The 17,500-nt window shown below is 50.6% G+C and overlaps 3 non-coding genes and 1 pseudogene across 3 annotated transcripts in view; all 4 read left to right on the forward strand.

Annotated features, from left to right (window-relative positions):
- The first annotated feature begins 143 nt into the window (after positions 1 to 143).
- LOC149517400 (5.8S ribosomal RNA) lies at positions 144 to 299 on the forward strand. Its single transcript, XR_016344668.1, has one exon. It is a non-coding gene; the product is annotated as a 5.8S ribosomal RNA (ribosomal RNA).
- Positions 300 to 536: 237 nt separating this feature from the next.
- On the forward strand, positions 537 to 4,766 carry LOC149517401 (25S ribosomal RNA; annotated as a pseudogene).
- A 10,618-nt stretch (positions 4,767 to 15,384) lies between these two features.
- LOC149517402 (18S ribosomal RNA) lies at positions 15,385 to 17,191 on the forward strand. The gene has a single exon (XR_016344367.1). It is a non-coding gene; the product is annotated as an 18S ribosomal RNA (ribosomal RNA).
- A 196-nt stretch (positions 17,192 to 17,387) lies between these two features.
- Positions 17,388 to 17,500, forward strand: part of LOC149517403 (5.8S ribosomal RNA) — a 155-nt gene continuing 42 nt past the window's right edge. The window contains exon 1 of the ribosomal RNA XR_016344500.1: positions 17,388 to 17,500. This exon is cut by the window's right edge and continues 42 nt beyond it. This is a non-coding gene — a ribosomal RNA (5.8S ribosomal RNA).

Raw genomic sequence — 17,500 nt, forward strand, 5'->3', positions numbered from 1 at the left:
TTGCCCACCATCGAGCAATGAACCCTCGATGCGAATCATGCCAAGGAACCGAAATGAAAATAGAGCGTGCACGCCGTCATCATCCCTTCCGCGGTGCGTGCGTGGGTGGTGCCGTGACTCCTTTTTTCATGAAAAAACTGAATGACTCTCGGCAATGGATATCTTAGCTCTCACTTCGATGAAGAACATAGTGAAATGCGATACTTGGTGTGAATTGCAAAATCCCATGAACCATCGAGTCTTTGAACGCAAGTTTTGCCCCAAACCATTAGGCCGAGGGCACACCTGCCTGGGTGTCATGCACCGTCGCCCCCTCGAGCCTTCAAACTGTCGGGCTTCAGGGGAAGGGGGCAGGCAGAAGATGGCCTCCCGCGATCCTGTGGGTCACGGTTGGCCCAAAAATGAGTGCCTGGCAATGACAGGGCCGTGATCATCGATGGTAGAGCTCCAGGTGTGCCTCGTCCCTGGTGACACGGGCTCGTTGTCCACTCGCAACCTTTTAGACACCCCGTATTGCTCGATCAATGCTCGCGTCGTGACCCCAGGTCAGAAGGGATCACTCGTTGAGTTTAAGCATATCAATAAGCAGAGAAAAAGAAACTTACCGGGATTCCCCTAGTAAAGGCGAGCGAATCAGGAAGAGCCCAGCTTGAGAATCAGGTGCCTCCGACATCCGAATTGTAGTATGGAGAAGCGTCCTCAGTAGCGAACTGGGCCCAAGTCCCTTGGAAAGGGGCATCGAAGAGGGTGAGAGCCCCATTGTGCCCGAACTCTGTCACACCATGAGGCGTTGTCTGCGAGTCAGGTTGTTTGGGAATGCAGCCCCAATTGAGCGGTAAATTCTGTCGAAGGCTGAATATGGGCAAGAGACCGATAGTGAACAAGTACTACGAGGGAAAGTTGAAAAGGACTTTGAAAAGAGAGTCAAAGAGTGCTTGAAATTATCAGGAGGGAAGCTGATGGGGGCCGACGATGCACCCCGATCAGATGTGGAACGACGAGAGCCGGTCCATCGATCGGCTCAGGGCATGGATCGATGCGGGTCGTGGCGACGACCCAAGCCCGGGCTTTCGATGTGCCCATAGAGATGTCATCGCCGTGATCGTGGAATGTAGCACGTGCCATCTCGGCATGCCCCTGCATCGGCATGCTCCAGGCATCGACCTACGGGCTCCCCATCCGACCCGTCTTGAAACACGGACCAAAGAGTCTAACATGCATGCAAGTCAATAGGCCAGTAAACCTGTAAGGCATAAGAAAGCTGATTGGTGGGATCCCTCACTGGTGCACTACCAACCGATCTTGATCTTTTGAGAAAGGTTCGAGTGCGAGCATGCCCATCGGGACCCGAAAAATGGTGAACTATGCCTGAGCGGGATGAAGCCAGAAGAAACTCTAGTGGAGCCCCGTAGCGATACTGATGTGCAAATCATTCATCTGACTTAGGTATAGGGGTGAAAGACTAATCGAATCATCTAGTAACCGGTTCCTTTCAAAGTTTCCCTCAGGATAGATGGAGCCCCCGTCAAGTTTTATTGGGTATAGCCAATGATTAGAGGCATCGGGGGCACAACGCCCTCGACCTATTCTCAAACTTTAAATAGGTAGGACGGCACGGCTGCTTTGTTGAGCCGTGTCACGAAATCGAGAGCTCCAACTGGGCCATTTTTGGTAAGCAAAACTAGCGATGCGGGATGAACCAGAAGTTGGGTTACAATGCCCAACTGTGTGCTAACCCAAAACCCATAAAGGGTGTTGGTCGATTAAGACAGTAGGACGGTGGTCATGGAAGTCGAAATCCGCTAAGGAGTGTGTAACAACTCACCTGCTGAATCAACTAGCCCCAAAAATGGACGGCGCTTAAGCGCGTGACCTATACCCAGTCGTCGAGGTAAGGGCCAGGCCCCGATGAGTAGGAGGGTGTGGCAGTCATGTAAAACCCAAGGCACGAGCCCGGGCGAAACGGCTGTCGGTGTAGATCTTGGTGGTAGTAGCAAATATTCAAATGAGAACTTTGAAGGTCGAAGAGGGGAAAGGTTCAATGTGAACGGCACTTGCACATGGGTTAGTTGATCCTAAAAGACGGGGGAAGCCCGTCCGATAGTGCATCTCGTGTGAGCTTCAAAAGGGAATCGGGTTAGAATTCTTGAATCGGGATACGACGGTTGACGGCAACGTTAGGTAGTTCGGAGACGTCGACGGAAGCCTCGAAAAGAGTTATCTTTTCTGTTTGACGGCCCACCCACCCTGGAAACGGCATAGTTGGAGGTAGGGTCTAGTGGCTGGAAGAGCACCGCACGTCATGTGGTGTCTGGTGCGCCTCCAACGGCCCTTGAAAATCTGGAGGACCGAGTGTCGTCTGCGCCTAGTCGTACTCATAACCACATCAGGTCTCCAATGTGAACAGCCTCTGGTCGATGGAACAATGTGGGCAAAGGAAGTCAACAAAATGTATCTATAACCTTGGGAAAAGGATTGGCTCTGAGGGCTGGGCACGGAGGTCCCAATCCCGAACCCCTCGATTGCTGATGCACTGCTCGAGTTACTCTCACGATGAGAGCGGGTTGTCACGTGCCGATCGGGGGACAGACTGGGAATGGCTCCCTCGAGGGCTTTCCTCGGGTGATGAATAGTTAACTCAAAACTGGTACAGATAAAGGGAATCTGATTATTTAATTAAAATAAAGCATTGCGATGGTCCCTGCGGATGCTCACACAATGTGATTTCTGCCTAGTGCTCTGAATGTCAAAGTGAAAAAATTCAACCAAGCAGGGTAAATGGCAAGAGTAACTATGACTCTCTTAAGGTAGCCAAATGCCTCTCATCTAATTAGTGACACGTATGAATGGATTAATGAGATTCCCACTGTCCTTGTCTACAATCCAGCGAAACCACAGCCAAGGGAACGGGCTTGGTAGAATTAGTGGGGAAAGAAGACCCTATTGAGCTTGACTCTAGTCTGACTTTGTGAAATGACTTGAAAGGTGTAGGATAAGTGGGAGCCCTCGGGCAAAATTGAAATACCACTACTTTTAACGTTATTTTACTTATTCCGTGAATCGGAGGTGGGGCACGACCCCTTCTTTTGGACCCAAAGCCAACCTCGATCAGTCGATCAGGGAGGAAGACATTGTTAGGTGGGGAGTTTGGCTGGGGCGGCACATCTGTTAAAAGATAATGCAGGTGTCCTAAGATGAGCTCAATGAGAACAGAAATCTCATATGGAATAAAAGGGTAAAAGCTCGTTTGATTTTGATTTCTAGTACGAATACGAACTATGAAAACATTGCCTATCGATCCTTTAGACCTTCAGGATTTGAAGTTAGAGGTGTCAAAAAAGTTACCACAGGGATAATTGGCTTGTGGCATCCAAGCGTTCATACCGACGTTGCTTTTTGATCATTCGATGTCAGCTCTTCCTATCATTATGAAGCAGAATTCACCAAGCGTGCGGGTGCTGAGCCAGCCAGTGCGGCATAATGCGTAAGTCGGGGATCGACCCGATCCCCCTCTACGTGCTGCCGATCTCGCTACCGGTCCTGCTACCACAAACCTCGGTTCGGCTAAGGTTTAGACATTGAATGAACTCCGTATGCCCAAGCCAACCCACAAAACGAGCATGCGGGTGCTCAGTCGGTCGGAGAGGCAGAATGCACAAGCCAGGGATCGACCCGGTCCCCCCTACGTGTGCCGATCCTGCTGCTGGTCTTGCTGCCACAACCCTCAATCTGGTCCATATGCTTCGATTGGGAATGAAATCCGTATGCCTAAGTCAACCCACAAAATGAGCGTGCGGGCGCTCAGCTTGCCAGAGAGGCAAAATGCGTAAGCTGGGGATCGACCCAACCCCCTTTTGGGTGCCGTCGATCCCACTGCGGGTCTTGCTGCTGCAACCCTCGGTCCGGTCTGATCTTAGATTGGGAATGAACTCCGTATGCCTAAGTTAACCTATGAAACAAACGGGCGGGTACTACGCCGGCCAGAGAGGCGAGATGCACAAGCCGTGGATCGATCGGGTGGTAGGTGGGTTTAGGCACATCTTCATATTTCTGCCATGCCAATGCCATTTTTATGGCTTGTGAATTCATACAATGGTCTAAGAATTAGGGTGAGAATTAGGGTGAAAGCGTGGCCTATCGATCCTTTAGACCTTCGAGATTTAAAGCTAGAGGTGTCAGAAAAGTTACCACAGGGATAACTGGCTTGTGGTAGCCAAGCATTCATAGCGACGTTGCTTTTTGATCCTTCGATGTCGGCTCTTCCTATCATTGTGAAGCAAAATTCACCAAGTGTTGGATTGTTCACCCACCAATAGGGAACGTGAGCTGGGTTGAGACCGTCATGAGACAGGTTAGTTTTACCCTACTGATGGCGGCGTCACGATAGTAATTCAACCTAGTATGAGAGGAACTGTTGATTCGCACGATTGGTCATCACGCTTGGTTGAAAAGCCAGTGGCATGAAGCTACCATGCGCTAGATTATGACTGAATGCCTCTAAGTCAAAATCCGAGCTAGAAGCGACGCACACGCCCATTGCCCGATTGCCGACCCACAGTAGGGGCCCATGGCCCCCAAGGGCACGTGTCGTAGGTGCAGCCCCTACGACGAATGAGCCGTGCGAGCCTCTTTGGAGCTCAATTCCCATCAATAGAGTGTAAAATCCTTTGTAGATGACCTAAATACGCGACGGGGTATTGTAAGTGGCAGAGTGGCCTTCCTGCCACGATCCACTGAGATTCAGCCCTTTTGTCACTTCGATTCGTCCCTCCCCCCACTGACCTTTCTTCTTTTCACATCGCCCCCCTCTGGGGTTGGCCGTGACCTGGGGCCCCCCGTCCCCCGATCCCGATCGAGAATAAACTCCGCTCACCTCGGTCAGCCCCTGAATTTTTGTTTTGGCACCAAACCGACCACTGGGGGCAAGATATGCGAGCCGACCAAGGATCCCGCTGCTGGTCCCCCACGGTTGTTGCTCCAAACGCCATCGATAGCCTCTGGCCCTCGGTTGGTCGAGACCGGGAATGCACTACATATGCCTAAGTCAACCCACGAAACGAACGTGCGGGCACTCAGCTGACTGGAGAGCCAGACTGTATAAGCCGAGGATCGACCTGATCCCCCTCTGCGTGCTGTCAATCCCGCTACGCGTCCCTCAGTCCGATTAGGGCTTAGATCGGGAAGGAACTCCATATGCGTAAGTCAACCCATGAAATGAGCGTGCGGGTGCTCAGTCGACCGGAGAGGTAGGATGCACAAATCGAAGATCAACTAGGTCCTCCTCTACATGCTACTGTCGATCCTACTGCCGGTCTGATCTTAGATTGGGAATGAACTCCATATGCTTAGACTGGGAATGAACTCCGTATGCCTAAGTCAACCCACGAAATGAGCGTGCGGGCGTTAAGCCGACCAGAGAGGCATAATGCACAAGCCAAGGATCGACCTGGTCCTCTTCTGCTTGCTGCGGATCCCCCTGCAGGTCCTGCTGCCACAACCCTCGGTCCTGCTGGGGCTTAGACATGGAATGAACTTCGTATGCCTAAGCCAACCCACGAAACGAGCGTGCGGGTGCTCAGTCAACCAGAGAGGCAGAATGCGCAAACCGAAATCGACCTGGTCCCTCCTACATGCTGTCGATCCTGCTGCTAGTCCTGATGTCGCAACCCTCGGTCCGGCCCATATGCTTAGACTGGGAATGAACTCCGTATGCCTAAATCAACCCACGAAATGAGTGTGCGGGCGCTCAACCGGCCAGAGAGACAGAATGCGCAAGCCAGGGATCGGCCTGACCCCTCTCTGCATGCTGTTGATCCCACTACGGGTCCTACTGCCACAACCCTCAGTCCAGTCCGATCTTAGATTAAGAATGAACTCCGTATGCCTAAGTCAACCTACCAAACGAGTGGGCGAGCACTACGCCGACCAGAGAGGCGGGATGCGCAAGTCGTGGATCGATCGGATGGTAGGTGGGTTTAGGCACATCTTCATATTTCTGCCATGCCAATGCCATTTTTATGGCTTGTAAATTCATACAATGGTCTCCTAAGCCTTCATGTGAAGTTTCGTGGCAAGACGACTAGTTTTCTATTTTTCATGATTTTCGAAACTTTTTACGGTTCGAGATTTTTTAAAATTTTTTTAGAAGGATTTTTGGCCGCAAATTTGGTACACATGATCCTTGTATTTTTGCTGGCATGCACAAACAATTTCAGCTAAAAACTCGAAGTGGAGAAGATTTTGTGACCATTTGAAAAAAGTGTCCCCATTTTAGACACTTGAATGGCTACTGGCAGCAAACCCTATAAAATCTCAAATGCTCTTTAAGGAGGTGTGAGTTCTCAAGGTTTGATGAGGGATAGGGGGCCGATATGAGGGCCCACCAGCACCCATCGCACATCATGTGCACACACCCCCCGGCCCCCCAATCGCTGGAACCCCCAATGCCGCCGGTCAAATTCTTCGACGATGCTTAGGCGATGGTGCCCCGGTCGAAAAAAATGTGGGACCAGCACATGCCTAAGCCCAGCATGTGCACCGTGGCTCAAAATTGAACTTCAGCCAAGGCCTTGACCATCAATGTCATATGATGGTGCATGGTGATGGCACATGCATCGACCATCATTGGCACAGGCTAACTTTTGGTACGGGCACTTACCTCGACATCCATCGGAACAAGCTGGGCCCTGGTGCGGGTGATTGCCTTGATCACCATCGACACATGCCGGCCCTTGGTGCGAGCGGTTGCCTCGACCACCATCGGCACAAGTCGACCCTTGGTACGGGCGATTACGTCGACCACCATCGGCACAAGATGACCCCTGGTGCAGGTGGTTGCATCAAACACCATTGGCACATGTTGGGCCATGGTACGAGCGATTGCCTCGACCACCATTGACACATGTCAAGCCTTGGTATGGGCGGTTGCCTCTAACACCATCAGTACGTGCCCGACCATGGTACGGGCCGTTACCTCGAGCACCATTGGCACTAGCCAACCCTTGGTGCGGGCGGTTGCCTCGAGCACCATCGACACAAGATGGCCCCTGGTGCAGGCGGTTGCATCAAACACAATCGACACATGTTGGGCCTTAGTGCAGGCGATTGCCTCGACCATCATCGACAGAAGATGGTCTCTAATGCAGGCGGTTGCCTCGAACACCATCGGCACGTACCGGACCTTGGTGCGGGCGGTTGCCACGAGCACCATCGGCACTAGCCGGCCCTTGGTATGGGCGGTTGCCTCGACCACCATTGGCACAAGATGGCCCCTGGTGCGGGTAGTTGCATCGAACACCATCGGTACAAGTTGGGCCTTCGTGTGGACGGTTACCTCGACCACTATCGACAGAAGATGGCCTCTGGTGCCGACGATTGCCTCGAGCACCATCGACACAAGCTGACCCTTGGTGTGGGCTCTTGCCTCTACCACAATCGACAAAAGACGGCCTCTAGTATGGGCGGTTGCCTCGACCACCATTGGCACAAGTTGACCCTTGGTGTAGGCAATTGCCCCGACCACCATCGGCACAAGATGGCCCTTAGTGCGGGTAGTTACATCGAACACCATCGACACATGCTGGGCCTTGGTGCTGGTGTCACACCCTAACTGGGTGCGCCAGGCACATCAGGTGCACCAGCAGGTGAGCCAGAGGTTGAGGCCCGCAGACCAGGTGCACTAGCGGGTATTTGTGCACAAGGCATGAAGACGAGGTCAGAACACCCGCCCAGCTTGCAGGCCAGCCCGTGAGGCCAAGGCCTGGCGTACATGCTGCCCGCACCATATCCAAAAGGGCCCAAGGTGCTGGACATGCAAGGAAAGCTTCTGAAAGCATGCAGGATTAGCAGGCAATTTGGTTGACCCTAGAAATCAGGAGTTCTAATCCTGATTGATTGTAATCTGTATAATCCCATGATTTTAGCCTTTATTCTAGGGATATTGCCATTAAGTGTAGCTGGAGCCTCAACTATAAATAGAAGGCTACTCCACCTCATTTGTACACCATCAAACACTTCTATTTCAGTGAATATACAACATATTCCAGCATTCTACCTTGTTATCCTGTTTCTCTTTAACTTGCGTAATCAGCCCTTCCCATTGTTCTAGTGCCCTCACACTTGTGTTTTAGGCTGACTTAGGCATAAATGAGGAGATTCCAAGCCTAAGGCCACATGGATTCTGAGTCTAAGGTCAGAGCCCGTGACAGTTGGTATCAGAGCAAGTTTGATTCTGTGTGTTTGTGTTGTGTAGGTTAGATCGTGATTGAAGAGATGCATCCCAAAGTGACACTGCTAACCAACAACTAGAGGCCTGTGAGCATGGGCATGGAAGAGGTAGGAAAGCCAGTTCTAAAGACATATGGTCTACCATGGATGGTAGGCTAGCCAAGGTGGAGGTGACCATGGGCGACATGGGAGAGAAGCTTGAAGAGGTAGAGACTCACATTGCATCACTAGACTCCATGGGGGAGGAGATCCAAAGTAAGCTGCAAGCTGCTCTCAACAAAGGTTGGACGTGTTCACCCAAAAGAATGGGGCCTTAGAGGCTGAAGTGCTGACCTTGCGTGATGGCATGGAGGCCATGCTCCAGGGGATGGAAGAGCTTACCAGTGAGCTCGTTGCTTGCAAGACTGCCATTGGGAATGGCATATTTGCTGGAGTGTCCAAGTCCAGATTGGATGTCCCCAAGCTTAAAGAGTTTAAGGGGACTAGGGCGGCTAAGGAAGTAGACAACTACCTTTGGGGTGTGGAGCAGTACTTCCAGGCCATAGGCATGTAAGACAAGGCAATAAAGGTAAGCACCGCTGCTATGTATCTCACTGATGTAGCCTTATTGTGGTGGAGGCATAAATGTGATGATGTCAGGCATGGGAGTGCCAAGATTGGAACCTGGGCAAAGTTCCAAAAGGAGTTCAGAGAGCAATTTTACTCGGATGATAAGGCACGGGCAAAGTTACGTCGGCTTAACCAGCAAGGGGACATAAGGGAGTATGTTTAGAAATTCTCTGAACTGATGCTACAGATCTCGGATCTAGGTGAGAAGGATGCCTTATTTGCTTTCATGGATAGGCTGAAGCCATAGGTGAAGCATGAGCCACCACGGAGGGGAGTTCATGACTTGGCTAAAGCCATGACTACTATTGAGGCCTTGATAGAGTTCAAGCCTCTGAACAAGTTCGAGTCTTCCAAGCCCAAGGGTAAGGGCAAGGACGATAGGGACCGAAAGAAGTAGTTCAAGGGGAAGAATCATGATCGAAAGTCTAAGGAAGGGGATCAAGACCATTCAACCAAGGATGGTGAGAGGAAGCCACCAGCAAGCAAGTGGAAAGCAAAAGGGGACCGAGAGCCACTAGCATGCTACCTATGTGGAAGAAGCCACATAGCACGTAATTACCCGTAAAAGGGAAAGCTGGCTACTATAGACAAAGAGTCTGACGAGGAGCCAGAGTCAGAGGTAGCAAAGCTTGGGTCGTTGGTGCTCAATACTATCCAGAGTAAGGGGAGCCGCAAGCCAAAGGGCTTGATGTTTGCGGATCTGATGGTTACAGGTCAGAAGGTGAGCGCACTAGTGGACACAGGTGCCTCACATCTTTTATTTTAGGTGATGGAGCCCGAAAGCTCAGACTAAAGGTGTAGAGAGGGACTGGTACCATTAAAATGGTGAACTCCAAGGAAGTTCCAGCCATTGGAATAGCACGGGGAGTGGAGTTACAGCTTGGAGACTGGAAAGGCAAGGAGACCATAGAGGTAATACCCCTTGACGACTATGAGTTTGTGATTGGGTTGGATTTCCTTATTCGGATTAACGCCCTCCTTGTGCCTTTTGTCGATTGTGTTTGCATCTTGGATGCACGATGCCAATGCCTAGTGCCATTGATGAGAGGGTTTGGAGTTGGGTCACGAGTGGTGTCAGCCATCTAATTTGCCAAGGCGGTAAGCAAGGAAGAAGACACCTTCTTGGCAGCCCTAAAATATGATGTGCCAAGGGAGAAGGAGACCGAGTCACCCTTGGAGGTACTAAAGGTGCTGAAGACCTTTAGTGATGTGATGTTTGTAAAGCTGCCTAGTCAACTACCACCTAAGAGGGAGGTGGACCACAAGATTGAGCTGGTGTCTGAGGCCAAGCCGCCAACTAGAGCCCCTTACCGAATGTCCCCACCAGAGTTGGAGGAGTTAAGGAAGTAGCTCAAAGAGTTAGTTGATGCTGGCTTCATCAAGCCATCAAAGACACCCTATGGTGCACCGGTTCTATTCCAACGCAAGCATGATGGGTTGTTGCGACTGTGCATAGACTATCAGGCTTTGAACAAGCTGACCATCAAGAACAAGTACCCCATCCCACTCATTACAGACTTGTTCGATCAACTTGGGAGCGCAAGGTGGTTCACCAAGCTGGATTTGAGGTCGGGCTACTATCAAGTCAGGATCGTGGAGGGAGATGAGCCAAAGATAGCATGTGTCACTCGGTATGGTCTGTATGAGTTCTTAGTGATGCCTTTCAGACTCACGAATGCCCTAGCAACATTCTACACCCTTATGAACAAGGTACTTCAGTCGTTCTTTGATCGATTTGTTGTGGTTTATTTGGATGATATTGTGATCTACAGCCAGACTTTGGAAGAGCATGTAGACCACTTGAGATAGGTGTTCGAGGTGTTGTGGGCGTACAAGCTGTTTGTCAAGAGGGAGAAGTGCTCATTCACCTAACAGGAGATTCCGTTCCTTGGCCACATAGTAGGAGGTGGCAGGATACGCATGGATGAAGGCAAGGTGCATGCCATCCTGGAGTGGCAACTACCAGCCAAGGTCACTAGAGCGCAAGGTGTCAGGAAGCCTTTGACAGGTTGAAATGGGCTGTGACCGAGGAGCCAGTCTTGGCCTTGCCAGACCATGCCAAGCCATATGAGGTGCATACGGACGCATCAGACTTTGCCATAGGGGGTGTGTTAATGCAGGAGGGATGTTTAGTCACGTTCGAGAGTAAGAAGCTGAAGGAGACTGAACGCAAGTACACAGTCCAAGAGAAAGAGATGACTGCAGTGGTGCACTACTTGCGCACTTGGTGCCATTACCTGTTGGGGTCTAGTTTCGTGGTTAGGACGGACAATGTGGCAACCAGCTACTTCCAGACGTAAAAGAAACTATCCCCCAAGTAGGCGAGATGGTAAGATTTTCTTATGGAATTTGATTTCCAGATGGATACAAGCCAGGGCAGGCAAACCTAGTGGTAGACGCCCTGAGCAGGAAGGCTAACCTTGCTGCCATTAGCCAACCAGAGGGGTCACTGGTGCCGCGCATCAAGGAGGGACTTGCGCATGATCCTACAGCCAAGGCTCTTATGGAGTACGCCCAGTAAGGTAAGACTAGGCAATTTTGGTTGCAGGATGGCTTGTTGTACACCAGGGGTAGTAGACTGTTTGTGTCGTAGCACGGGAAGTTCCGCAAGGAAGTTTTGCAAGAATGTCATGACTCAAGATGGGCTGGACACCCAGGAGTGAGCCGTACCTTGGCACTGATTGAGGACCGGTACTACTAGCCACACATGAGGGATGATGTGAAGGCCTATGTGAAGACTTGTCTTGTGTGCCAACAGGACAAGGTGGAGCTCAAGAAACCAACGGGTCTCTTGGAGCCATTTCCAGTGCCAGAGCGACCATGAGAGAGTGTTTCTCTGGACTTTATAGTCAGTCTACCCAAAGCAGAAGGGTTTGGAAGCATCATGGTAATGGTGGACAGGTTTTCCAAGTATGGAATCTTCATTCCAGCAACCAAGGAGTTCCCAGCCGAGGACTATTATTAGTGATCGGGATGGGCGTTTCACGGGTAGGTTCTGGACTGAGTTGTTCAAGCTATTGGGGTCAGACTTGAACTTTTCCACCAGCATGCATCCGCAGACTAATAGGCAGATAGAACATGTGAATGGACTATTGGAGGTCTACCTCAGGCACTATGTGAGTGCCACACAAAGGGACTGGCCAAAGCTACTAGATGTTGCGCAGTTTTCCTACAACTTGCAAAGGAGCGAGGCAACAAACCAGAGCCCATTTGAGGTTATGACAAGGCAACAACCACTAACACCCGGTTTGATTGCTGCAAGTTATACAAGGCCAAATCCAGCAGCTTACAAGTTTGCCAAGGCATGGTAAGAGCAAACTGACTTGGCCAAAGTTTGTCTACACAAGGTGGCCAAGAGGCAAAAAAAGTGGGCAGACCAGAATAGGCGGGACGTGTAGTCCCAAGTTGGAGACTTGGTGTTGGTGAAGTTGCATCCCATTGTGCGCCACAGGGGGCTGCACAAAGGCTTAGTTCGGAGGTATGAGGGACCTTTTCGAGTAGTCAAGAGGGTAGGCAAGGTTGCCTACAAGCTAGATATATCACCTAAGTCGAGGGTACACCTGGTGTTCCATGTAAGCATGCTCAAGCCGTTCCATGAGGATAAGGGAGATCCAGGATGGGCAGAGTCAAAGTGTGCACCATTAGAAGCAAGGGCCTCATATGAGAAGGAGGTCCGGAGTATCATAGCTGACCGGGAGGTGAGACAGAAGAACTATCAACCAAGACAAGAGTACTTGGTACACTAGAAGGGACTTTCAGATAGTGAGGCGAACTGGGAACCAACAAAGGACTTATGGCAGTTTGAGGACTAGATCAGGTAGTACCATGCAGAAGATGCAATGAGGACATTGCGCAATCAGGTGGGGGAGAATGTTACACCCTGGCTGGGAGCGCCAAGCACATCAGGCGCACCAGCAGGTGAGCCAGACGTTGAGGCCCGTAGATCAGGCGCACTGGCGGGTACTTACGTGCAACGCCTAGAAGACGAGGTTAGAATGCCCGCCCAGTTTACAAACTAGCCTGTGAGGCCAAAGCCTGGCATACAAGCTGTTCGTACCACATCTAGAAGAGCCCAAGGTGCTGGACATGCAAGGGAAGCTTTTGGAAGCAGGCAGATTTGGTTGACCCTAGAAATTAGGAGTTATAATCCTGATTTATTGTAATCTGTATAATCCCATGATTTTAGCCTTTATTCTAGGGATATTGCCATTAAGTGTAGCTGGAGCCTCAACTATAAATAGAGGGATGATCCACCCTCATCTGTACACCATCAAACACTTCTGTTGCAGTGAATATACAACATATTCCAGCATTCTGCCTTGTTATCCTATTTCTCTTTAACTTGCGTAATCAGCCCTTCCCATTGTTCTAGTGCCTGAACGCTTGTGTTTTAGGCTGACTTAGGCATAAAAGAGGAGATTCCAAGCCTAAGGCCGTACGGATTCTGAGTCTAAGGTCGGTGCCTGTGACATTGGCGGTTGTCTCAACCACCATCGACACATGCTAGGCCTTGGTGCGAGCAGTTACCTTGAACACTATCAGTATGTGCTAGGCTTTCATACGGGTAGTTACCTCGAGCACCATCGGTACAAGCCGGCCCTTGGTACGGGCTCTTACCTCGACCACCATCAACAGAAGATGGCCCTGGTGCGGGCGATTACGTCAAACACCATTGGCACATGTTGGCCCCTGGTACGGGCGTTTGCCTCGACCACCATCGACACGTGGTGACCCTTGGTGCGGGCTCTTGCCTCGACCACCATAGGCAGAAGATGGCCCCTGGTGTGGGCAGTTGCGTCGAACACCATCGGCACATGCTGGCCCTTAGTGCGGACGGTTGCCTCGAACACCATCGGCACGTGCTGGGCCTTGGTGCGAGCAGTTGCCTCGACCGTAATCGACAGAAGATGGCCCTTGGTGTGGGTGGTTGCCTCGAGCACTATTGGCATAAGTTGGCCCTTGGTGCGGGTAGTTGTCTCGAACACCATCGGTAAGTGTTGGGCCTTGGTGCAGGCGGTTTCCTCGACCACTATCGGTACAATCTGACCCTTAGTGCAGGCTCTTACCTCGACCACCATGACAGAAGATGGCCCCTGGTACGGGTGGTTGCATCGAACACCATCGACACATGCCAAGCCTTGGTGTGGGCACATGCCTCGAGCTGGTGCGGGCGATTGCCTCAACCACCATCGGCACATGTTGGCCCATGGTGTGGCCAGTCGCATCGACCACCATCGGCACGTTCTAGCCCTTAGTACAGGCACATGCCCCAACCACCATCGGTACCTGCTCACCCTCGGTGCAGGATATGCCTGTTTGGAAAAAGTGTCCCTGTTTCATACACTTTAATGTCTACTGGTAGCATATCTGTATAATCTCTAATGCTCTTTAGGGGGTGGTGGTCCGGCACCCCCTCTCTCCCCCCATGAGGGGAGTAGGTATACGTAATGGGCCTCCCATTGCGTACACCCAGGGTAACGTCCCTCGAGTGAAATATAGGGTGTGCATGCCTTTCGACCATTTTATCTAGCGACTGGTTGCTCTAGTGATCGGCAGGTGCCCATGGCCTCGATCGGTTGTTGTGCATGCAAAAATGAGGAGTCGAGCTTGAGCCCGTGCACGCGGCGGATGCTGCCCTAGACCTCAGACCAATTCCCTGAATCGAGCAACAGCTCCTTGGGATGGTGCGAGCAGAAGCTGCGATTACGGGCTTGGCTCGACCAGGTCTCTCGGTATTTGACGATCTCGCGGTCCCTTCTCGTCGACCATAAAAATGCCTAGGCCTCTACGAGGCCGTGCACGCAGTCGATGCTGCCCGAGACCCCAGGAACAAGTCCTTAAATCGGGTAACATCCCCTTGGGGTAGTGTCAGCGGAGCTCGCGCGTGCGGTCCCGATCGTGCCAAGCATTGGTGGTGTCACTTTGTTGTTGCCTGTCGGATGGCAGGGGTAGTCTCGTGGCCCTTGCTCATGTTTTTCTCGTGCCAAGCGGTTGTGGCGTGGCCTCACACGTTGTTTCCTCCGTTCGCTCGTCGAGTAATCGATTGGGTGGGTTGTGGACCATCGCACGTGGATGCTGCCACTTATACACAATGGGCATATGAGTGGTGTTATGGTTATGCATGTGGGCAGGCTCTGTGCTCTATGCATCGAACTGTTGACCCGTCATCCTCTTCAATCTCTCCACATGCGGTCGTCGTACCTAGGGGGCATGATCGGGATCCTGTGTTGCATACCTGAATCAATGGAAATCGGATGTCTCGCCATCCCTCATCCGTCTCGTGTCCCGAGGGGCCACGGGCTGAACGTCAATCATGACCGGTGTCCCAAGCGTGCCACTCAATCCTCCATGGCCGCATTGGTGCACCAGCATTCGATCATGCTCTCGGATGCGAAATTTTTAATGGACACAGGCTCTCGGCCCCCGTTCGTTTGATGCTATGTATTTCACGCGCTTAACACGCACGATGCTTGTGCTCCGTGTTGGGCTCTCTCCGTCGCTAGGTCGGTGCGTCGAGGTCGACACGGTGCCAACATCTCGAAGGAATGCTACCTGGTTGATCCTGCCAGTAGTCATATGCTTGTCTCAAAGATTAAGCCATGCATGTGTAAGTATGAACTAGTTCAGACTATGAAACTATGAATGGCTCATTAAATCGGTTATAGTTTGTTTGATGGTATCTACTACTCAGATAACCATAGTAATTCTAGAGCTAATATGTGCAATAAACCCCGACTTTTAGAAGGGATGCATTTATTAGATAAAAGGTCAATGTGGGCTATACCCGCTGCTCTGATGATTCATGATAACTCGACGGATCGCACAGCCTTTGTGCTGACGATGCATCATTCAAAATTTTGCCCTATCAACTTTTGATGGTAGGATAGTGGCCTATTATGGTGGTGACGGCTAACAAAGAATTAGGGTTCGATTCTGGAGAGGGAACCTGAAAAACGGCTACCACATCTAAGGAAGGCAACAGGCGCGCAAATTACCTAATCCTGACACGGGGAGGTAGTGACAATAAATAACAATACCGAGCTCCATAAGTCTGGTAATTGGAATGAGTACAATATAAATCCCTTAACGAGGATCCATTGAAGGGCAAGTCTGGTGCCAGTAGCCATGATAATTCCAGCTCCAATAGCATATATTTAAGTTGTTGCAGTTAAAAAGCTCGTAGTTGGAACTAGGGTTGGGTCGTTCGGTCTGCCTCACGGTGAGCATCGATCTACTCGTCCCTACTGTCGGTGATGCGCTCATGGACTTAATTACCCAGGTCGTTCCTCTAGTGCTGTTACAATGAAGAAATTAGAGTGCTCAAAGTAGGCCTACATTTGTATACATTAGCATGGGATAACATCATAGGATTTCGATCCTATTGTGTTAGCCTTCTAGATCAGAGTAATGATTAACAGGGATAGTCGGGGGCATTCATATTTCATAGTCAGAGGTGAAATTCTTGGATTTATGAAAGATGAACAACTACGAAAGCATTTACCAAGGATGTTTTCATTAATCAAGAATGAAAGTTGGGGGCTCGAAAATGATCAGATACCATCCTAGTCTCAACCATAAATGATGCCGACCAAGGATCGGCTAATGTTACTTTTAGGACTCCGCTGGCACTTTATGAGAAATCAAAGTCTTTGGGTTCCAAGGGGAGTATGGTCACAAGGCTGAAACTTAAAGGAATTAACAGAAGGGCACCACCAGGAGTGGAGCTTGCGACTTAATTTGACTCAACACGAGGAAACTTACCAGGTCCAGACATAGTAAGGATTGATGGATTGAGAGCTCTTTCTTGATTCTATGGGTGGTGGTGCATGGCCGTTCTTAGTTGGTAGAGCGATTTGTCTAGTTAATTTTGTTAACAAACGAGACCTCAGCCTACTAACTAGCTACGTGGAGGTGATCCTTCGTGGCTAGCTTCTTAGAGGGACTATGGCCGTTTAGGCCAAGGAAGTTTGAGGCAATAATAGGTCTGTGATGCCCTTAAATGTTCTGGGCTGCACGCGCGTTACACTGATGTATTCAATGAGTCTATAGCCTTGGCTGACAGGCTCGGGTAATCTTTGAAATTTCATCGTGATGGGGATAGATCATTGCAATTGTTGGTCTTCAATGAGGAATTCCTAGTAAGCGCGAGTCATCAGCTCGCGTTGACTACGTCCTTGCCCTTTGTACACACCGCCCGTCGCTCCTACTGATTGAATGGTCCGGTGAAGTGTTCGGATCATTACGATGTGGACAGTCCGCCACCCGTGACGTCGTGAAAAGTTTACTAACCTTATCATTTAGAGGAAGGAGAAGTCGTAACAAGGTTTTCGTAGGTGAACCTACAGAAGGATCATTGTCGAAACCCCGCTCGATGGATGACCCACGGATACGTTAACGAAAAACCATAGGGCGGGCGAAATGATCGGCATCATCTCGCCCGCCGTCGAACAGTGAACCCCTGGCGTGAATCACACCAAGGAACCGAAATCAAAATAGAGCGTGCGCGCTGTCGCCATCCCGTCGTGACTCCTTTTGTTGTGAAAAAACTGAACGACTCTCGGTAACGGATATCTTGGCTCTCATATCGATGAAAAACGTAGCGAAATGCGATACTCAGTGTGATTGTAGAATCCCGTGAACCATTGAGTCTTTGAATGCAAGTTGC

This window comes from Durio zibethinus, chromosome 8 (genome assembly GCF_047325235.1).
Source record: "Durio zibethinus cultivar Kanyao isolate XHJ-2024 chromosome 8, ASM4732523v1, whole genome shotgun sequence".
NCBI classification, from domain to species: domain Eukaryota; kingdom Viridiplantae; phylum Streptophyta; class Magnoliopsida; order Malvales; family Malvaceae; genus Durio; species Durio zibethinus.